Consider the following 15,141-nt stretch of genomic DNA (forward strand, 5'->3'; position numbering starts at 1 on the left):
TGGCACTTGTGTTAGCTAATCCAAGTTTATCATTTGAAAAGCTAGAAAACCCTTTTCAATTATGTTAGCACAGCTGAAAATTGTTTTCTGATTAAAGAAGCAATAAAATTGGACTTCTTTAGACTAGTTCAGTATCTGGAGTATCAGCATTTGTGGGTTCAATTACAGCTCAAAAAGGCCAGAAACAAAGACCTTTCTTCTGAAACTTGCAGTCTATTCTTGTTCTGGGAAATGAAGGCTATTCCATGTGAGAAATGCCAAGAAACTGAAGATCTCGTACAACGCTGTGTACTACTCCCTTCACAGAACAGCGCAAACTGGCTCTAACCAGAATAGAAAGAGGAGTGGGAGTTCCCGGTTACAACTGAGCAAAAGGACAAGTACATTAGAGTGTCTATTTGAGAAACAGACGCCTCACAAGTCCTCAACTGGCAGCTTCATTAAATAGTACGCACAAAACACCAGTCTCAATGTCAACATTGAAGATGACTCCGGGATGCTGGCTTTCTAGGCAGATTGCAAAGAAAAAGCCATATCTCAGACTGGCCAAAAAAAAGAAAAGATTAGAATGGGCAAAGAACACAGACATGTTTTTTATATGACTTCAGTGAGTTCCCCATTATGGGGTATTGTGTGCAGATGGGTGAGAAAAAAAGATTTAATCCAGGCTGTAACACAACAAAATGTAGAATAAGTCAAGGGTATGAATACTTTCTGAAGGCACTGTAACTCTATCATTAGCCTATAATATATGCATAAAATGGATCTGCCAATTGCAACATCTGCCATAAACCATACATATTGTCTCAAAAAGTTGTTTTATTTTCACTACCCTCAATCACCAAGAGCAGCATAGCCTACCACATTTCAAAAATAGGCCATCGTCACTGTCAATCTGTGAATGATAAATATTCACGATTTACGGTTAAATGTCCAAACTGCCATCCGAGACACTACGACCTATCTATCCTCTCTCTGAAACTGAAGATCTCGTACAACGCTGTGTACTACTCCCTTCACAGAACAGCGCAAACTGGCTCTAACCAGAATAGAAAGAGGAGTGGGAGTTCCCGGTGTACAACTGAGCGAAAAGACAAGTACATTAGAGTGTCTAGTTTGAGAAACAGACGCCTCACAAGTCCTCAACTGGCAGCTTCATTAAATAGTACGCACAAAACACCAGTCTCAATGTCAACATTGAAGAGGCGACTCCGGGATGCTGGCTTTCTAGGCAGAGTTGCAAAGAAAAAGCCATATCTCAGACTGGCCCCCAAAAAAAGAAAAGATTAAGATGGGCAAAAGAACACAGACATGTTTTCATTTATGACTTCAGTGAGTTCCCCATTATGGGGTATTGTGTGCAGATGGGTGAGAAAAAAAGATTTAATCCAGGCTGTAACACAACAAAATGTAGAATAAGTCAAGGGGTATGAATACTTTCTGAAGGCWCTGTAACTCTATCATTAGCCTATAATATATGCATAAAATGSATCTGCCAATTGCAACATCTGCCTATAACCATACATATTGTCTCAAAAAGTTGTTTTATTTTCACTACCCTCAATCACCAAGTCAGGCATAGCCTACCACATTTCAAAAATAGGCCATCGTCACTGTCAATCGTGAATGATAAATATTCACGATTTACCGGTTAAATGTCCAAACTGCATCTGCATGCCGATCATTTGATTGATCTCAATCAGTTTGTTATGGGAATTAGCATTTAGATCTTYTAGAATTACTGTTTTGTGAGTGAATTAGAGCAGATGGTGTTAGCAAATTACTAGCCTTTCTTGTATTCTGTTTCAACCAAAGCATAAATCCTGCCCTCTCTGTTGAGTTTTGTTGCTTGATAAAACAAATAGACCATTCTGCTTCAGCTAACCATCCTAACATATAATTAGAGATGAGGAGGTGTTTGTGGTGTAACAGCAACGTTATAGTCCTACGATGCTATGGTATTATATTAGGTTCTGTTATGTAACACGCACATTCATCATTATGTGATCTTGTAAGACATTGATTCAGCTTTGATCTAACTTCACAATAATTTGCATTATAACCGGCCTACGACTACGTGCTATTTGTAGGCTATAGCCTAATATAAATACACATACAGTTGAAGTTGGAGTTTTACTACACAGGTGGAGTCATTTAAAACTCGTTTTTCAAACCACTCCACAAATTTCTTGTTAACAAACTATAGTTTTAGCAAGTCGGTTAGGACATCTACTTTGTGCATGACACAAGTAATTTTCCAACAATTGTTTACGACAGATTATTTCACTTATAATTCACTGTATCACAATTCCAGTGGGTCAGAAGTTGACATACACTAAATTGACTGTGCCTCTGGAAAATTCAGAAATGATGTCATTTGCTTTAGAAGATTCTGATAGGCTAATTGACATAGTTTGATCAATTGGAGGTGTACACCTGCGGATGTATTTCAAGGCCTACCTTCAAACTCAGTGCCTCTTTGCTTGAATCATGGGAAAATCAAAAGAATCAGCCAAGACCTCAGAAAAAATGGTAGAACTTCACACGTCTGGTTCATCCTTGGGAGCAATTTCCAAACACCTGAGGTTACCTCGTTCATTTGTACCAAAAATAGTATGCAAGTATAAACACCATGGGACCATCAGCCGTCATACGCTCAGGAAGGAGACGCGTTTTGTCTCCTAGAGATGAACGTACTTTGGTGTGAAAAGTGCAAATCAATCCAGAACAACAGCAAAGGACCTTGTGAAGATGCTGGAGGAACAGTTACAAAAGTATCTATGATCCACAGTAAAAAGATCCTATATCAACATACTGAAGGTCGCTCAGCAAGGAGAAGCCACTGCTCCAAAACGCATTAAAAAAAGCCAGACTACGGTTTGCAATGCACATGGGACAAGGATGGTACTTTAGGAGAAATGTCCTCTGGTCTGATGCAACAAAATAGAAACTGTTTGGCCATTATGACCACTCGTTATGTTGGAGAAAAAAGGGGGAGGCTTGGCAAGTCCGAGAACACCATCCAAACCGTGAAGCACGGGGGTGGCAGCATCATGTTGTGGGGGTGCTTTGCTGCAGGAGGGACTGGTGCACTTCACAAAATAGATGGCATCATGAGAGAGGAAAATTATGTGGATATATTGGAGCAAAAAACCCCGCATCGAACAGTGCACCGTGCACCCGCCAACTTTCCTTTCCAATTCGTAAGTGGCTCAAACCAGAGATCAATACATAATGACGAGATGYTCATGTCTCCACCCTAACAATGCGAGTCGTTGTCCCAAAGAAAGGAACAAGCTTAGGTCTTAGGTCAAGCTTAGGTCTGCATATAACGCCCAAGCTAAGGTCTGCATATAACAAGCTTAGGTCTGCATATAACGMCCATAGAAACGCATTGAGCTTATTCAGGACAGATTTTTGTGTGAGAGCCCTCTMGCTATGCCTCTTCCTCTCTGCTGAAACTAGCGAGCGAAACAGYGCCCCTCTGTCTTACTATATGTAGCCCATGTATCTGATGCTGTCTGGCCAGAAAAAGTATTGCATGCCATACTGCTTCTGTCCGGACTGCATCAGATACACGGTCTGCACATACTGTACGGAGACAGAGGGGCGCTGTTTCGCCTGCTCGGGTGCTTTATCTCATATTAATGTGTCTTTCTGTCGGCGCGCCTTGTCTGGCAGCGAAAGTTCATTCAGCCTAATTGCTTAAACAAWTGTGGTTTCTACTGACAATTGAGATGTACAAACTATGGCATAAAGGGACGACGAGCGGATAAGAGGCAATCCGTAATTTCAATTAAGACATTAATGAGCGAGCTAGGACGGACATAGTCATTAACTATTTGTTGAGCACTTTTTAAATATACAGCGACAGAATTCAGAACGTGGGCCGTTCTTACAGTATTCTCCCTGTACACCAAKTCAGAACCGTACATATCTCGCTGGCATATTACATCATTTATGAAGCAGGATACAAGACATTTTTGGACTCACCTTGTTGTGCTGTGCTCACTTGAACAGGAAGGTGGCGCGGCTGTCCTTCATGGGTAAATTTTGTCATCAAACTTYGTCATTAAAGTCTGGCCTTCTCTGGATTCATGGTGCTTTCAAGACAACTGGGAACTATGAGAAAAACAAGGTTGAATCATGATGAGGTCAGTGATCTTCAGGTAGGAGCATTAGAAACAGGCCCGAGTTCCCGACTTGCAATTSCGAGTTGGATGACCATTCAAAATGTATTTTCCCAGTCAGAGCTCGTTTCTTTTCAGAGTTCCCAGTTGTCTTGAACTCATTGAAGTCTGAGATTTACCAGTTCCGAGTTACCAGTTATTTTTTATTTTTTTTAAATAACTTCCAGTTATTTTTAACCTCACTACGGAAGTCATGCTGGATTGACAGCGTGGCCAATGTATTCAACCTTTTCTGCCATGTGTTTTGTGAGTGAAGTTTATATTTTAAAGCTTGGAAAAGAGACCTTCAACCCAGACTTGGACCCACACATTCCACTCCACTGATTAGCAGGCAAGTGATTGCTTTGCAAAGCTTGCAGATAAGCCACTGATCCTTCCAACCACTCATGGTTGAATTTACAAAATACACTTGTGTAATGTTTATGTCAATGGCCGATGAAGCACCGATACGTTTTATCTATAATATATCTTCATTATTTTCCTTCACACATAACAGGATTGAAAAGGATTGCCAGTAAACTTGATTCATGATGATGACTGCTAGCTCGCTAGCTAAGATTTGAAAGCACTGGAGGTATGAACGTGATTTTCAATGTATCTGTGGCCAATGACCTTGAGCCTCCATGGATGGCCCTTCTAATGTACACTCTATGGCAGCACCCAAAGGGTGAATTTCTTAGTCTACGGTAGATTTGTCAGTGACTTAGTGTCCCACAAGTGACGGACCTAGCCAATCACGGCGCAGCTAGAGAACATACCACCACTACGCTCCGTATTTTGCGCTAACTGCCCCACCACCACAGAAAGCACTGAGCTAGACTGAAACACCTGCGTTTTGGAGCTGCCTTACTCAAGAAAGTAAAAAAGAGACCATGTTTGTATGCRGCTTTATTAACTCAATTATTGATTTATTTATTCTTTGCAAACTATGTGACACGGATTAATGCCCGAAAAATATGCAATACAGGCAAAAAAAATGGTGTTTGCCTGATGTATCAGGTGTGTGTACTTGGACTGTGCTGCAGCCTTGTCCGCTACTGACGTGCCTTAAAACTTGTGGTTTTGAACCGGCGCCTTCTCATGTTGTTTATTAGACTGGATAGGAACGGCTGGTGATTMTTTTTCAACAGTCTGATTGTCCAAAGTGGTCAAGCCTCTGACGGGCCTCCGCAGTGCACACAGCCTACAGTTCATCATTCTCACCAGTCAGTAGTAACCACATTTGTTTAAGTCAGCCATATCAGCTATGGTTTTTAAAAAGGCAGTAAATGAGGCTGAATGAACTGTTTCGCTGTCAGACAAGACTGATAGCCAGGTGTAACGGTGGTAAGGATTCACTCCATGGTGCTGAAAGSAAAGCTCTGCTAATAGAACAGCTTTAAGTAGGCMCTAACAGGTTGTGGGCACGGTAAGCCTAATTTATTTATTCCAAGACCATTTTCAAAACCTATAATTATTGGAGCACAGGGTGATCTGGTGGTAYACCTCAGTTACGGGTACCTCTGTTACACGAAGAGATTGAAAATGATTGCTGCGTCTAGCTTTTGGAATATTTAGGAAGTCTACTTTTTGTTGTTGTTGCTTAAACGCAAGCATCAGCCATGATGATCGAGGGCCATTTTCAAGACRAGACATTTTACATTATAKAAACAAATGTTACATTGTGGTCTCTCATGTAGTCACTGGGAACYGTGTGTTGTACACCACACTGCTCTCTCCCTCATCCCTCTGAAATGAAACACACAACTGGTTTACTAGGCCCCTATTACATAGCTTCCATAGTTCATTCATTCATTAATCCACGGGTCAAAAAAGTGTGAATAGCAGTATTGCCAGTGCACTGACTCTGTGGATGATGTCTTGGGCAGTGTGAGACATGAGGATGCGGTCGCACCAGGAAGGGCAGCGATTGTTCATTTACTGGGTTGGTTTACTGTAGTCCTCAATGTAGGGGTAACTGAYACACAAAGACAGGCAGCAGTAAAACCAGTAACACTCCTCAAGCAGTTGTAATAGTGACAGGGCTGCTAGGGATGATGCTCACCTGGGTGGAAACAGGATGTCATGCTCAGGCATGAGCGATCTCTCCCTGATGAGACCATTCATCTTCACTGGCAGAGCGATCCTCATTTAATGAGATGGATCTGTCCCTACCACCAGCTCGGTTACCAGCTCGGTTACCAGCCTAGCTAGTACAGACCTAGCTCTTACCAAGCAGGTTAGTAGGAATTAACACACATTGAAGATCAGAGTCTCTCAGAGAGAAAAAAACACAAAATAACACAATTTACTGTCAATGACTTTGGATTTGAGGAGGGGTTGTTCTGCTCCCTCCTTTCCTGGGATTTGGCTGATTAAATCACTGGTATCTGAGTGGGTGGCCATGGACAGCAGTAAGGCCATGCATTAGGTCATTGACATGTTTCAGGAACTGTAAAGACAGAGACAAATCATGATTAAGGATTTAGCTCATGAATCTACATACTACAGAAGACCTTCACTAAGTTAGTCAATCTACTAGCCAGGCTAGTYTATGTTGCCCCTCAGCAATCTGGCAGGCAGACGGAGAGAGCAACATTTTGTAGACAGCAAAACATAGGCTATGCATTTCTTAGTCAGCAAACTATGGGATAGCTACCTACCCATTCCCTTTGTGCTGTCCTCCTTCCTTCCATCAACCCAGGCTAACCTTAGATGGTTCCTGCAAAAAAAGTGAATCAAGAACTGAAAAAGGCAGTTGAAAATTAGACTCTCTCTCTTTCTCAAAAATGCATTAAAAACGATTTTCCTCAATGACCTACTTCATAATATATATATACACTATATATACACAGGGTTGGGAAGTAACGGATTAAGGAGGGGTTGCATGTAAGGGATTACAAAAAAAACGTTAACTGTAATCCGCTATGTTACCAGCAAAAATATTGTAATTATAATTACGAAACGCCATCCTGCTCTCATCGACTTGCATACAAATGCGAGCTAGCTAGCCAGCTACTTAGCTTGGCTACACTCATGGAAATGGGAAAATCTCACTTGTTTTACACTCGGTAAAACATTCATTATGAATCAAATTCTACAGATCCAGGATGCACTGGGACCGTAACTAGACAGTGAAGAAACGCAACGACCCATCACACACACACACCACACCACACCACACACACACACACACACACAACACACCCACGACCACACACAACACACACACCACTCCTCCAGTACATCCGTCATACACATAAATACATGCTGTTAGACACGTTTATCAGTTTATCCATGACAGGGACAAACTCCACACACCCACACACACAAATCAAATAAACCAGACACACTCCCCCAAGACAACAACATATAAACAGAGAGGAGTGAGTGTGACACTGCACATGACAAATACGTCCAGACACACRCACACACACAGAAGACACAAACACTGCAATGTGATTCCGTCCCGATTAAAATCCACCGGATTAAATCTGTGGTAAAAGGCCATGTCAGGAGAGAACTAATGGGATTACCTGTGGTGTAGGAAGATGAACTGGGAGGAAAGAGCGATTGGTTTATATAATGCATTAGGTTTATACCAGGGCCGAAGTCCCAAATGCACCCTATTCCCTATWTAGTGCACTACTTTTGACCAGGGCCGATAAGGAATCCCACAGGGCTCTGGTCAAAAGTAGTGCACTACATAGGGAATAGGGTGCCATTTTGGGACGCAAGAGCTGCACGTCCTAGTGCAGCTCCAGCCATCATGAACTCCCTGGATGGGTTTCATCATCCAATAAAGACACAGTCAGACCAGAATCCGTCGGCTGCACCCCTGTACCACACACACACACACACAAACACCTGATAACCTACATACTACAGTATATACATCATGTAATAAATGACTGATAAAACATGAATTCACAAGTCCACCCACACAGACATAGGCCTAAGTATCGCTATATTTTATACAGTAGACTTAATAAATGACTGATAAACATCATATATGTCATCCTGTCCCTAACATCCACTCACACAGACTCTGGGCTTGTGTCCCAATACTTTATGTCTGATAACCTAAATGTCATAAATGTGTGATAACACTAAAACATGTGGCAGCTGAAATGCCACCGAATTTAAGAAGAAATGAACATGATAGAAAAATACCCATCAAATACATCAGTTTAAGCTAGAGATATCTGTTTGACCACTCTATGGAAAGATTAGACTCTCACGAACACRATGGTGTTTTTTGAGAGACCCCTCACAAGTTTCACAGGACTTGTCTGAATGGAGGTAGTTTTGTGCCACAAAAGGGGTTAAACATCAATATTTCCAGAGCTTTCTTATATCTCCTAGATATAGGACATACACTTCAAAACCTTATTCCTTATGATTTATTGTTTGACTGTCTTTGTTTGCCATTYATGAATGTGTTATTCAATGCGTCTCTATCTGATAGTAGTAAATGCCAAATTCARTATTTTTGAGGGATACATACAGGGGTCCTAAAACAAAAACTGCTTAATGATCCATGGTATGACCATCTTAAAACAATTCCCAAAGGCTTAGACTTTTACAGGTTAAGGAGACGAAACTTTAAAGGGTAGGAAGCATGAGTTTTTACTCACCAAAGTAACATCTGTGTGGTCAAAGACTTAGTGACTTAGTTGTAGTCATGATCTCATTACCTATAACTACAAACATAGCTATTTATTAACTTATTTCCAGATATCTTCACAACTACCCACAATGCACTATKTCTCAATGTCATATGGAGAACCGGTGCTACATAGCTAGTCCCAGCTGGCTAAAGTTAGCTACTAAACATGCTAGCATGTAATTACATTCCAAACCAAGTGTTGGCRCTGGTGAGCTACTATGTGCATYCACGAAGAAGAAACCATATAAATCCATGCAAAAAAACTGCATMTTCTCTTCTCCTATGCGTTTGGTAGTGGCAGACGAGCGAGCAAGTGTTRTAGTAGTTTTCTGTTGTTCGTAGCTATTGCAGTAATACCCACAAGGACGGGGTTACGACTCATTTGTGACCCCCCAAAAATGAGAAGCGAGCTTTGAAGTGGGACCGGTTGTGTCTGGTTGAAGCGAGCGTATTGGAGTAAGGGAACCGAGGACACRTCTAATGTATGCGGTGCTCATTTCACCTCGGAGGACTTCAATGGCTTAGTACAATAACAAGTGGGAAGGCACGATTCAGGAATGAGAATCTGACTGAAACCAGGTGCTGTGCCGAGTGTGTGACGCCTGCAACCTCTATTTCCTACCAAACTACCAGTACATYGCGAGTGTCAGCAGGGATGGAGAAAAAACAGGGCAAATTCTATGTGGATTTACCTCACTAAATCGCTGCTGGATTAGCTGACTCTCCCGTGAAACGGCCTCTCCCTCTGAAGGCCTCCCTTTGGCTTTTCTTTGGTAGCTAACTCWGCCGTCAATCGGTAAGTCTCCGCTCTCATACTTTACATCTGCAGGCWATTTTTGTTGTTGTGTTCTGTGGGTTCCTGCCTGTGCTAGACTAGTTGTTCTCTGGCTTACTACTTAGCTATGTCGACCGTAGTGCTTGGCTAGGTAGGCTAGGTAGCTGGCAAGGCTAGCTAGCAGGCTAAAATAACTAACTTTAGCTGGCTGGCTTGCTGGATAAGATAACTGCATAYACYAGTAACATTATTTGATAACTGGTTAGATAGTGTTATGTATTTCCAAAACATTTACTTTAAAGTAGCTGTATRTAGGSCTAACGTTGGCAGGCTAGTTGGCTAGCAACCTTGCAAGCTGATTTGTGACATTACATTCCTAAAGTATTTGCTTGTAAGTTGGCTGAAAATGGAATTGAAACCAGTAGTGCAAACGATTTGGTTTAATTTGAAATTATACACCTGAAGTTATTTCTATTGGAGTTTACRTTATAGCGAATAGGCTGTCTTGCTGGGTCCCCCATATTACATCACATCCCTCAAAAAACATTTTCAGATATGACTTTTGCATTCTTCAGAATTCTGGTCAGTTTTATGTAATAACTCGAAAAATAGAAAAGTGAGGTGTAACTTTGCCTTGTTACTTTTGATGCGTATACCACAGGAGGTTGGTGGCACCTTAATTGGGGAGGATGGGCTCAGGGTAATGCCTGGAGCGTAAGTGGAATGGTATAAGTGGAATGGTATCAAATGATGCCATTCCATTTGCTCYGTTCCAGMCATTATTATGACCAGTCCWTCCCTCAGCAGCCTCTACTTGTGTATACAAATGCAAATCCATATCTTACATGTGGTTACGTTTATGTTCCCTACCCTTTAACTTGCTGGAATATTGAAACACATGGCTGCATGATAATCTACCGAATGACACCTTACAACTGTTCAGTGAACAGCCTTCACAGCTACTGTCAGATATGACAGATACCATATGCACAATCTACACCAGCGCAAGGGTCTTCCTGGGGTCTTCCTACAGGGAGAGGCAAACAGGGTCTTCCTGACGTATTAATCTACACTGAGAAAACAAATCATTAGGAACACCTTCCTAATATTGAGTTTCACCCTTTTCYCTCAGAACAGCCTCAATTCRTYGGGGCATGGACTCCACAAGGTGTTGAAAGCATTCCACAGGGATGTTGGCCCATGTTGACTCCAACGCTTCCCATAGTTGTGCCAAGTTGGCTGGATGTCCATTGGGTGGTGGACCATTCTTGAACACACGGGAAACTGTTGAGYGTGAAAAWCCCAGCAGCTTTGTAGTTTTTGACACACTCAAACCGGTGTGCCTGGCACATACTACCATACCCCGTTCAAAGGCACTTAAATATGTTTCCTTGCACATTCACCCTCTGAATGGCACACATACACAATCCATGGGCTGTCTCTTATACACATCTAGATGTGTATAAGAGACAGGTAGACATGCACTCACTGACTGTAGCGCATATAAAGCACCCACAAGCTACCGGTGGCTGAAAACACAATCATCGCGGGATGAACGAGTCAAGGGTGGCCCGGCCAAGGGTGGTCCATTTAAAAATCATTCTTTCCTCCTTCTCCCCTTGCCCTGCAAGTGTTTACTCGTCAGACGTCATGACATGTCATCAGAAGTGTCCACTTAATTTGAGAGCTGAGAGGATAGGGTGTGTCTTAAGTGTTTGGACCGTGGACGTAACCCATGTCTAAAATCCTTCTTTAACCTGTCCCCTCCTCTTCATCTACACTGATTGAAGTAGATTTAAAGGAAATATTCACCCATTTTGAACGTTAAATTGTTTTTGTGCATCTCTGAGTGATTAATCCCAAGTGATTTTAATGTTTTCATGTGTACTTGAGTTATTGGCATTCAAGCAGGCAGAAATMCGGACAGTTTAAACGTAKCACAATGATAAAGTCACTCTCACTACACTGGAAGTTAATAGGAATACTACTTTYAAATCACGAAAGCGTCTATCATACATGTCAGATTTCAATACTGGCCGATGCCATAACTCGGGAGGATGTCTTTTCTCGAATGAGCCATTGATAATATTTTTACGATATTACCTCAAGAAATGTGTAATTTAACAGAGAGTCTAGCACATTTTTCCTATTTGTCTGCCTCTTTAGTCCAAGGCGCATTGCATGGTGCCGTTGCCAGAGATATTATAGAAAGGAAATAGGAATCCAATGAATGAAGGAACGTATAACGTCCCACCCAGCAGACTGTCGACCAATCGCGTTCACGTTGTCATGCTGCGTCATGCAGTTGCTAAGCTAATCGTCACGCAAACTCTTCTCAAAGTCAGTGTATATGTCGAGAAACGTGCTGTTATGGATTCACTTGACACTTGCTAGCTTCTGGCCGAGTTTTCCACAGCAGTTTTCTTTAAAACTAGCGCGAGCAAGTAGTTAGATGAGGTAGACGAGTGAACAAAGCTGCTATAGCGAGCGSCCCCCTCTGCTGGACAAAAYCAGCACAACAAGATTGAGACGTCAACTGGTAGACTCTGATGCCCGGTCTTTCTTGCCACGTAAAATATTATTTCACTTTGCAGTCTGTTTTTAACGCACAGTTAAAAACGGGGACATTTCCGGGGACAGCTCCTGCCGGGGACAGGCCACTAAAAACGGGGACTGTCCCCGGAAAACGGGGACGTTTGGTCACCCTACCATAGGGCKATGCACAWTTGGCCCAGCATCATCYGGGTTAAGGTTTGGCTGGGGTAGGCTGTCATTTTAAATTAGAATTTGTTCTTAACTGACTTGCCTAGTTAAATAAAAATAAACTAAAAACATGCTGATATTGTGTTTGGTATTATTGTGTGTAGCTACGTTTGCTACCTAGCTAGGTAGCCAGCCAGCCCATAGAGAGAGCATTGAATTGTGGATTTTGTGGTCGATTTGAGCTGCAACAGATTTACACAATGATTTTCCATGTTTCCACCAACCTTATAACGGCAAAATGAAACATTTGTTCACAAAAATTATTGTTCTCACATATTAGTGTTATTTAACACTGTAAATGAAAGGAATGAGTGACTCATAGCTTTCACCTGTCTACTCAAAGTAGGCAGCCCTTGGTCCTAAACCCTCAGCCATTGAATTATGTTTTACATCGTCACGTCCGAATGTACATTAAATGTCTTTTGCCCAAGCGAGGGAGAGTGATGATCTTGAAGTTGAGCTTAAGAACAACCAACCTAAAGCTATTAATGTACCTAGTAAGCTAACATATTTGGCTAGCACTCCTGTCAGGTAGCTAGCTACAGTTACCCATAGCTGGCTAGCTAGTTTTATATTTTGGTCATTTAGTTCACATAAATCTTCCAGAATTCCCCAAAAATATGTTTATGAATCTAGCTCCGTTTTAATAGTCTCCTCACTACGAGAGTAAGCCAATTGCTAGGCAAAAAATTCGATGTATATATGTGTGTGTGTGTATACTATATATATATATATAATATATAATCATTATATATAATATATATATATAGTAATATACTATAAACTAGCTTCAATACTTTTTTTTTTCTGACATGCTTGAAAATACAGAGTTGTTGACCTGTAAATTTGACACTTTGCCGAGTTTGAACATGTGACTACAGTTTGCAATTGAATCTGGTGGGTCAATATCAACCCCGCAAGTGGACCAAAGTTCTTCACTCGAGGGCCCGAGGGGGCAAACGTTAGTGCATTGGACCTCCACTAAAGATGACAATCAAACTGCGTCCGGTTTCAATGGGGATTCCCCCCAAGGAAGGTGGCTAGACCGGGCTGTGGGGGTAAAAAGAACGTGTTTGGACTACAGCTCTGGACTCTGGTCAGTCTATGTCATGAAAAGAGCAGTGTTCCTAATGTTTGATACTCAGGTGTAAATATATATATATAATTCATTTTATCAGCGGCGGCCGAACGTTTTAGCAGCGCCGGCGGCGCAACCTAACTTGCTTATAGGGTTAACATCATCCAGAGTCACATTTATTTTGTTTTCCAAGCTACAGCACACCATATTTTACATACACCAGGTTTTGAAAGAACCAAAGAGTTTGGTCTGCATCTTGCTTTCATTTTTTACATGGATTTTTTTTGTTGCAATACTGGTATCGTCACAGACATAATTTGTACTTCAGAGTGTACAACCCAGATAATGCCTACATGACARCCAACATATCTACTCTCTGCATAGTATTCTACAGTGCATGCACAGTCAACCACCTACGAGTCTGTATGACATATGACATATGTACAGCCGACAACCTACAAATCTACCACCTGTATGTAATGATGGTACAACTCTAGTCACGTGCAGTATACTCCCAATTCTCCATACAATACACTACTTTGCCCAGAGCCATATAGCATAGCTCAGGCCAAAAGCAATGCACTCTATTGGCAGTAGGGAGCCTCTTGAGACAGTCATTGCCTATAGACAATGAAAAGCCAAGCCAATATGCTCCTCCTCACATCAACCACCGCCCCCCCTCCACCACTCCCTACTCTATAAACAAACAATCACCCTCTCCATCCACAGCTCACAGACACGCAGCAACACAGCTACAAAAGGGCGGATTTTCAACCAGAGAAAAAGAAAGAGAGAGAGAGAGAAGAAGAATATCACTGGTGACCCCTGGACCCTAGAGTGAGAGGCTGATGAAATGACCTTGCTGTTGAATATTGTTTTGAATAGGCAGGCTGCGAGATGGCWACTGCTTGAGGACACACATGGGTGGACAGCCATACMCTCTACAATCGCTCCAGTCATTGAGAGCACTCAGGGAGGAAAAATACCCAATCTCACATGGAGAGATCGAGAGGTAGTGGTGGAGAGAGAGAGAGAGAGAGACAGTGAGACAATAGGAGGGGTAAAGAGAGGGGGAGGAGCAGTTGAGTAGGGATAGACAAGAGGACAGAAAGAGAGAGAGAGAGAGAGAGAACAAGAGACAGAGGTCGACTAAATGGCTCCCAGCACCATTATCTTCTCTAGTGTCGCCTAGTCTCGTCTTCTCGTTTGGTCTCGACACTGTTAATACTCCTGGAGGTATCCATCTGAGTGAGAAGGGACAGAGAAAACAAGGAGACGTGTCAAGTTTAGTCTGAGACTCAGTCTACTAGTCTGAGTACCAGTCTCTTAAGCTAACATTCCACTMCTTGTCATTGCCAAATACAAGGCTCATGACATGGAGTACGGAGAGTGGATTAGCTAAAGAGACTGGTACCCAGGCTACTCAGTCTACCACAATACAGAACAATATGCTGTCCCATAACACTTAACCCTGACGTGCTTCTCCGGGCCTCAAAGCAATTTCACTCTGTTAGCAACATTAGCTGTTAGCATCTCTCTTCTGCTCGACTGGGTCAAAGCAGTGAACGAGGTGGCAGCCAGGAGCCGGCATCCCTCCACTCACCCCCCTCTCTCTCTCTCACTGCCCTCAGGGGCTCTGTATCGGTGTAGCCCTGGGCTATAAACGCTCCACCTCTTCCCTAAAAGT

The 15,141-nt window shown here is 42.3% G+C and overlaps 1 long non-coding RNA gene across 1 annotated transcript; it reads right to left on the reverse strand.

Annotated features, from left to right (window-relative positions):
* Positions 1 to 5,256: 5,256 nt before the first annotated feature.
* Positions 5,257 to 14,612, reverse strand: LOC111954918 (uncharacterized). The gene is made up of 3 exons (XR_002876048.2): positions 14,313 to 14,612; positions 6,833 to 6,891; positions 5,257 to 6,621 (listed from the first exon to the last, which is right to left on the reverse strand). It is a non-coding gene; the product is annotated as an uncharacterized lncRNA (long non-coding RNA).
* Between the last annotated feature and the right edge of the window lie 529 nt (positions 14,613 to 15,141).

The sequence above is a fragment of the Salvelinus sp. IW2-2015 genome, linkage group LG30 (assembly GCF_002910315.2).
Source record: "Salvelinus sp. IW2-2015 linkage group LG30, ASM291031v2, whole genome shotgun sequence".
In the NCBI taxonomy this organism is placed as follows: domain Eukaryota; kingdom Metazoa; phylum Chordata; class Actinopteri; order Salmoniformes; family Salmonidae; genus Salvelinus; species Salvelinus sp. IW2-2015.